Here is an 8785-nt window from a genome sequence, read left to right on the forward strand (position 1 = left end):
CACCACTTACACCAGTACACATCATACTGACAGAGAAGCTCTGCATCTCACCAAAAGCAAGAAAATGCTGCTCTCTAGACACTCCATCTTTCCCCAGAAACCCCCTGTAAAGGGAGCTTATGGAATGTTTTTCTTCCAGGTAAACTATTTATTTTTAAGATTTATTTTTTTATTTCATGTGTACTGGTGTTTTGCTTATATGCAAGTCTGTGTACCACACACAGAGGCCAGATGGCCTAGAACTGGAGGTACAGATATGTGTGAGCTGCTACGTGGGTGCTGGGAACTGAACCTTGTTCCTCTGCAAGAGCAGCCTGTGTTCTTAAACACCATCTATCTCTCCAGCCCCATGGGCAAAGAAAACATTTAAAAAAAAAAAAAAGCACTGGTCTTCAGCCTTTATAGGTAATATTTTTCAGGACTCAGCCATGCTTAAGATTTCAGCTGGATTCTTCTCCTTATAAACAGAAGCAGTGAGTGTGTACCGACATTGGTGGATTCACTGGAATTACCCTTGAAATATTGAAGAAAGTAGAGGGTAGAGGGAGACACAGCAGCTAAGGGTAGCGCTGAGGGGCGTGTGGCAGTTTTGATGGAGAGAAGATGAAGTCCTGTGGAATGTGTGGCATTTGAGAGATTCAGGAAGCAAGCAGCTGGATCCCCAAGTCTGCTCTGAGCAGCTGCAGGCAGGGTGTGGTACAAGCTCTGTGCCGGGGAGAGAGGAAGGTGGCAAGGCAGCCTGGGAAGCCGGCCAGGTCTGCTAAGCATCAGAAGCCTTTGTGACACAGTCAGGCCTCTCTCCTGGCGGTGGAAGTTGCTGAAGTCTGTCAGGAGTGAAGGGAACACACTGCGTGTTAGCAAATGTTGGGGACGAGTGGAAAGAAAAAGAAAAAGATTCATTTAGAATTCAGAGAGGAAGGAAAAAAATCCAGATGAGAAATGGGCAGTGTGATAGTACAGTGAGGGGCGCTAAGGACACTTGGATGGTGGAAGTCACAGGGATTAATGAATGGTGGCTCTTTGTGGGATGGGGACATAGATGGTGGAAGTCACAGGGATTAATGAATGGTGGCTCTTTGTGGGATAAGATGAGGAAGAGATAAACAGGAAGGTGAGCTTTCATCCCCAGGCTCTCTGTGGTGTGCTTTACATGTATCCATTCACAAATCCATGACATTTCGGAGTGATGTGCACTTCCCCTTCAAAAACATGACTGCACATAAAAATATAAACGCAAATTCGAGTTACTACTAGTGACCCGGTGTACCTGTCCTGGTGGTGAGAATGTCCCATGGCTGTGGTGTGTTCTCTTTGAAGAAAGCTGGCCCGAGCCTAGGCAGATCTATTATCACACGTATTTTCTTGAAGTCTTTAATTTCAAAATAAAAAGTCAGACACCAGGCTTCAGTGCTGTCCTGTGGGTGTGCTGGGACATGTTCCATGTTGACAAGCTGAGACAGGACTGCCCTGAATCTGCTGGAGGGCGTGGAGTGAGCCACCGGGTGCTGACCCAGTTCCAAAAGAGTCTGACTAACCACAGAAACCAACGCAATGGGGACACGCGACCATTCAAGGCTTTTTGTTTGTTTGTTTATCTGTTTATTTATTATTTTACAAAGATGGCAGGCAGAGGCTAAAAGATTTGAGGATGAAAGTCAAAGAAGAGTGAGGCTAGAAGGAAAGACGGCATCTCACCATGGCTCTGTGGCTCTGGGGATGGAGTGAGAGGTAGAGTGAGGGGGAGGGAGGCGTCTATTCAACACCGGATCCCTGGGCCCTAGGAAAAGAGTTCAGTTTCCGTTCAGATACCTCCACAAAAAAAGTAATGTAATAAGGGGAGAAATAAGCTCAAGTGGAGATCTTTATGGTTCTTGTAGTTTTCAGAAGAAAGGGAAAAGTCTGTATTTGTCCTATCCTCATGGAGCATTATGCGTCTCTAAGAAGCACTCTCTGAGCTCCATGCCACTCAAAATACAGTCTATGTACCAGCCCCCTGGGATTCCTCCAGACGCACGTTCAGGCCCTTCTCTGGTTTTAGTGAATAGGACTGCATTTTTTTTTTTTAATTTTTGAAGATTTATTTGTTTTTATTTTGTGTGTATGAGTGTTTGCCTGCATCTCTGTATGTGCCCCCACACCAGTGCCTGGCGCATCCAGAAGCCAAAAGAGGGTGTTGGATGTCTTGGCACTTGAATTACAGATGGTTGTGAGCCAGGAATTGAATCTGGAAGAGCAGCAAGCGCCCCTAATGGCTGAGCCTTCTCTTCTGCCTGAATGCAGTTTTGAAAAGACCTTAAGTGTAGGCTTATCAATGAGGAGCATCTCTGGTCCAGTCAGTCTTGTCTTCCCACACACTAACCTTCACAAACGGAAAGCTAAGGACGCAGAGGACAATTCCTGCAGCGTACTGGAAGATAACCCGCTAGCCAAAAGCAACACTGTAACAATAAATAGACTTTTAAAATTTCCTAGGAACAGAACTGTCTTTTCAAAAAGAGACGTCTTCCTCCCTGTTGACTTCAGGTTGAGAGGCAGTGGGCTGGGGGACTGTGGACCACCTCAGAGGCCAACACACCCCGGGCCCTCTATCTTGAACGTCGCTGAGTGGAAGCCTCCTGAGAAGAACCATGTGCACAGGGATCTCAGAGGGGAGAAGGGTAGTGTGTAGTCTACATTCTGAGAGCCGTGTCTGTCTGATGGGAATGTCTCCTTCAGAACACCATGTCAGAACGCATTTCTTCAGTGGATGAGTCACTTGTCTAACAAGTCTAGGGAAAACAGTTTTGACCCCTGAGATCTGGATTTGCCCTCCCTCATCACAGGCTCTCTGCCCTCTGAGCGGCTGTCCTCTCTAACGCACGGGTAACATTGGCCCTATCTCCAGAGTGAGGCTGGAGCCACCACAACACCTCCTGAAACAAAACCTCAAAGGTCAGTGTTAACAGAGCCTGCTGAGATCCTTCACATACCACACAGGCAGAAATACTTCCATTATTCATATTTATAATCAATAATTTTATTTAAAATCAAAGATTGTTTTAATCAGCACATATTACTTACTATATGGATTCTGTAATGGGGTCTAGAGAGATGCCTTAAAAGTTAAGAGCACTGGTTGCTCTTGCAAAGGACCTGGAGTAAGTTCTTAGTACCCACATGGCAGCTCACAACCATCTGTAACTCTAGTTCCAGGGGATCCAACGCCCTCTTCTGGCCTCCACAGGCACTGCACACATGTGGTGCACAGATACACATTCAGTCAAACACTCATACACATAAAATAAAAATAAATCTTGAGCCGGGCGGTGGTGGCGCACGCCTTTAATCCCAGCACTCGGGAGGCAGAGCCAGGCGGATCTCTGTGAGTTCAAGGCCAGCCTGGACTACCAAGTGAGTTCCAGGAAAGGCGCAAAGCTACACAGAGAAACCCTGTCTCGAAAAAACCAAAAAAAAAAAAAAAATAAATCTTGAAAAAAGTATTGTAATCCCAGCACCTCAGAGGCGAGGAGGAGGGCAGTGAGTCTGAAATCAACTTGAGCTACATAGTGAGTTTGAGGCCAGCCTGGGCTACACAGCAAAACCTTGACTTACAAAGACCAAACAAATCAAACAAAAATTATAAGATGATTTGAAAACAGTAACAATACTTAGTACAGTTTTAAAAGTTGTCTGTTTTCTATCAAAGAGGATTTTTGAAGGGTGCAAAGGGATTTTAAATATAATCACAGCTATTGTTCCTGAGAGCTGTGGACTAGTCTGTCTGTCAATCTACAAGGCAGAACCACACAGAAGTACTGAGTACGCAAGTTCATAGAGTTCCATCTAATTTATATCCTGGTGGAATTTACACAGAACAGCAGTTTCTTCTGCTGGGGCTTTGAGGAACTGTCTAAGTTCTGTGATTCAGAATTTGTGTCTTGTAGCAAGTTTAGAAGTCACCTGTAAAGACACGGGTTCTTTCCGCTAGTATTCCAAGCTTACTGTATGCTATTTCCTCAGCGTTTGAGTTGACACAGCTGGCACCCTCTCCTCAGAAGTCAGGGGTAGAAACCCTGTACCCTGGTTTGCGGTCACATGGCATGAGTGTTGAAATCCACATGGGTAACATCACGATCCCTGCTGTGTGCAATGTGGCTACCCAGTCAATTCCAGCTCTGTGTCAGCGTGTGTGAAGGTTTTAACACCACCTTGCCAAAAATTAGAATCACGTGAGTAAGGAGCCACACTGGCGTACCTGTCTCAGGAAATACCTGGTGTCACTCGGTCACTTTGTCACATGAACCTTCCTAACACTAAAAGACCTTCCTAACACTGTCCTCTCTTCCTGTCCACCCTGCTCCCCGACTCCAGCAGCCTTTCTCTAATAGCCATGAGACCCATCACTCAGGGTCTGCCGATTTATCTATTTTCCCAAAGAAAGACAAAACAGAAAATCCAAAATTGTGACATTGGAGGAAAACAACTTTAACCTGTATAAGTGATCGATCACAGTGTCAAATGGTCTCTCCATTTATTTAGCAGTAGATTGATTTTTGCATATAGATGTTTTGCCTGCATGTATGTTCATGCACCACATGTGTGCATTGCTTGAAGAGGCCAGAAGAGGACATCAGATCACCCGGAACTGGAATTACAGATGCCTGTGAGCCACCATGTGGGTGCTGGAAATTGAACCCAGATTCTTTTCAAGAGCAGCCAATCCTCTTAACTCCTGAGTCATCTCTCAAAGTCATTTGTAAAAAACAAAACAAAACAAAAACAGCTTTGTGTATATACTATGCTAGGCATTCTGTTAGGCACTTCACACACACACACACACACACACACACACACACACACACACGGATAGGAAGCAGTGTTTCGCTAGCATTGCTGTGTTTTAGCAGTCAGAAAATGGAGGCGCAGGTGGGCAGAGCAAACTGGCCGACGGTCACAGAGATTTGCGGCGGATTCAGAGTTTCCGTGTGGGCGCTGGGCTCCAGGGTCTGTGTTCTTGCACAGATTGCTCTGCAGTCTGTTCTCTCCACCCAGAGTCAGAGCTTTGCATAGATTATCATATTTAATCCTGAGCATAAGCGTTTGAAGAAATCACTGCTATCCCAATTATACAAATCAGGAGCTGAAGTTTTGAGGTTCCTAAGTGGGTCGCCTAAGTTCAAGTTGGTGGTAGGCAAGAGTACAAAGAATCAAATACAGGTCTCTGATAGCCCATGGTATTAAATACGTCCGTTTGTAGAGCTAACCTGATGAGGCCACCTCCTCCACCTTGGCAAAATTACTTTCTTTACAAAGCTCTTTCCGATTTTCATAAAACATATCAGCTCTTGGGATAACACCCAGGCACGGTCAAGGTTTGCAATCACACATTCCAGTTTAAACTGTAGTTCTTACTAGCTACAAGACCGTGGCCACATTTCCCGTCAACAAACCTCATTCCACACTGTTTGGCGGGAATTCAAGGATGATGTATGGAAACCATTCATGCCGATGCACAGTCTTTAGTGCAGAGCAAATTCCAGCAAAATAACAGGTCTGAAAGGAGTGCACATCTTGGCTCTGGTAGGCCCTTGCGGAGGGTCTGGAATCCACTATAAAAATTTTAAGGGCTTTCATCTTTTTGTCAAGGGGCAGCCACTTAATTGGTCCATGAGAAAGTATGAAATAAAAAAAGTAAAAGATATATTTATTTTTATTTCATATGTATGGGTGTTTTGCCTGAATATATATACAGGCCCCTCCTATGGGCAGTACCCATAGAGGCCAGAAGAGGGCGTCGGATCTCCTGGAACAGGTGTTAGAGATTGGTTGTAAGCCACCACGAGGGTGTTGGGAACTGAACCTATGCCCTCTGTAAGAGCAGCCAATGCTTTTAAGCACAGCTGTCTTTCCAGCCCCCTGGAACATGAAATGAAACAGCCAGATACTTTTGCTTGGTTTGGGAAAACAATATTGGTCCAAATTTAGTTTTTCAGAAAGTTAGTCTTGCTGGGTTGCAAAAAGCCCTGTAACTAATTAACTAATTAAGCTGCAACCGGCAAGTTAAATTGTAACCAATTGGCTAGTTGACTCAGCTGATCTCTTGGGATTGCTCTAGGCTGCCTTTCGTTTTTCTATAAGTACCTTCAGATCATGTTGGATTTCCCAGAAACTGCTGTAGTTCTGTTTCACAAAGCAGCTTGTTTTGCTCAAATGAGCACTACTGAATTTAATTGGTCTAAACAATCTTCCTTTTAGTAATCCTCATTACGAAACTTTATAAGGTTTCCAGAGAAACCTTTAGTGTTGTTTGTCAAGACTATTTACAGAATTCAGGAACATTTGTTTTAGCTTCATAATTTAATATTGATAACTCTGAGTTAATTATTATTATTAGCTCGTGGGTGTGAGTGGGTGGGGTGTGAATTGCAGAGGCTGGAGGAAGACACTTAGTGCCCTGCTCTATATGATCTTCAACATTATTGAGACAAGGTTTCTCACTGAGTGAGACAGTCTCCGCAAGCCCAGGCAATCCTCCCCGGGGTCACAGTGCTGTGGTGTGGCCAGTATTGGTCTATTACATCCATGCTGGGGATTCAAACCCCGTCTTCATGTTTGTTCAGCATGCTCTGACCCCCGAGCCATCTCCTCACAAAAGTTCTTACTACTAACAGAGGGCTTGACAAGGTGTTGATGAAAAGTCCACTACCTCTGCTTATATTTTCCCAAGTCTGCCAACTGGACTCATTCTCCTTAGACCGATGCGGTTCAGACCTTGCCTCGGCTCCAGGCACATGGTGCTGAAATCTGTGCAGTAACGTTATTCATCCCTCATCTGGGAGACTGGAATGTTCCAGGACCAGAAAGTTTTTAGTGCCATGGTGCAAAGGGTAAACTTCCTCCCTTGACTTTATCTGTTAGGTGACAGTCAAGACGTAAACTCACTAAAACTGCATAAAATTACCTTCAGCCCATGTGTGTATGTTATTAATATAAATAAATTTTATTTAAATTTAGGTGTCATCATCTCCATAATACCTCATCATATCTATACAAATATTCTGAATTTTAAAACACATGAAACCTGAGATATTTCTGCTCTCATGCATTTTGGATGAGAGATACTTGACTTGCATGATGCAATATAATGAAAGAGCAGTGTGGTCCCTGGACAGTGTCCTTATATCAGGGTTACGCAGGGTAAACTGAGCCTGCAGTCGGTAGTTAAAATAGTCCTAGAAGTCAGTGTTTCACCACTATGGCTAGCAATAGCTTAGCCATACACAGAAGCCATGTGAACACAAATTTATCTAAAAAAATAAAAACTAGATATATCCAACTTAACTTCTTATTCAGATCCCCGAATACCCACGTCCTTTTTGACAGTTGAGGACAAGAAAGGAAGTCAAATGGGGAGTCAGTGGTTTTACCTGGTGAGAGCCCCTGGATTTTACCAAAATACACGTGACTACAGAGCACATATCGAGAGCTGGTTTAGAAGGAGCCTGTGCAAAGTGGGAACCCTCAAGGGAAGCCAGGTAATACATTCGTGCTGAGCATTTAAAATAGGAAGGTAATATTTGTCAGAGCCATCAAACTGACCGAAGTTGATTAGGAGAAAGCCTCAGATGAAACTTTTACCTCAATTTTGGATTTGCTACACATTTTTTCATTGAAGCCATTAAAATCCAGGATACTGGAATTTTCTTTTGGTGGGTTCTGTAGACTCCCAGAAAAAAAAAATGGTATTTTTAAAATTGAAGTCTCTACAAATTTCTTAAGAGCATGCAGTGAATGAAGAAAAAAATCTCTTTTAAAAAAATCTAACACTCAATAAGAAGAGCAGAAGTCTTTGAAATCTGAATCCAGTCTTTGTCTCCCTCCCTTCTTCTCTCTGCCTCTCCTTCCCTTTCCCTCTGTCTCCCTCTCTCACGCCAGGTCCCTGAGGTGGAAACTGCCCCAGACTCTTACGGTCAAGAAGAGGCTTCCATGGCCAGTAGTTGGAGGGCTACCCTCCCCAAAGAGGAAGGGTCTCAGCGTCTCTCCCCTTCCTCTTTATCTGTTGCTGGAGCTAGGTGGTTATGAGAATGGCTGCAGTGTGTGGGTGCTTCCTCCTTCTAGATACCACTAGAGGATAAAGACATTAATTTGAACAGGGCATGCTGGAAATACCAGGTCACAACCACTCTGAACTGTCCATCTTTCTTGTAGTTCCTAGAAACTGAGTGGGTGAATAAATATAATTAGTTGGTAGTGAGTAGTTTTACAGTCAAGTGATTCTAATTTTTTTATTGCCTAAAGTAATGGATTTATTGCATTAAAAAAACAATATGTTGATATGACATCGTAAAGTGATTTGGAACATATAATTTGGAAGCAGTTCAAAGAATGGAGGCAGGATGCTTTTATAAAATCCTGCCTGCTCCATTTAAACAAAATAAATAGGAGTGTGTTCTAGTGTTGTTTGTTGCTGTGAGAAAATATTCCAACAAAAAGCAACTTAGGAGAGAGAGGGGTTTGGTTCAGCTCACTATTCCAGGTTACAGTTCGTTGTTGTGAGGGAGTAAGCAGGAACTTCAAACAGCTAGCTATATCCCATCTACAGTCAAGAGCAGAGAGAAACGCACGCATGCATGCATGCCTGCTTACTTGGCTGCTTGCTTGGGCTCAGCACAATTTCTCTACGTTCAGGACTCCCTGTCTAGGGAATGGTGCTGCCCACAGTGGGCTGGGTCATCCCACTTCAGTTAACCTAAGACACCCCACACATCTAACCAATACAGACCATCCCTCTGTGAGACTCTATCCA

Source organism: Peromyscus californicus, unplaced genomic scaffold (genome assembly GCF_007827085.1).
Source record: "Peromyscus californicus insignis strain IS unplaced genomic scaffold, ASM782708v3 Scaffold_9__1_contigs__length_137607984, whole genome shotgun sequence".
In the NCBI taxonomy this organism is placed as follows: Eukaryota; Metazoa; Chordata; class Mammalia; order Rodentia; family Cricetidae; genus Peromyscus; species Peromyscus californicus.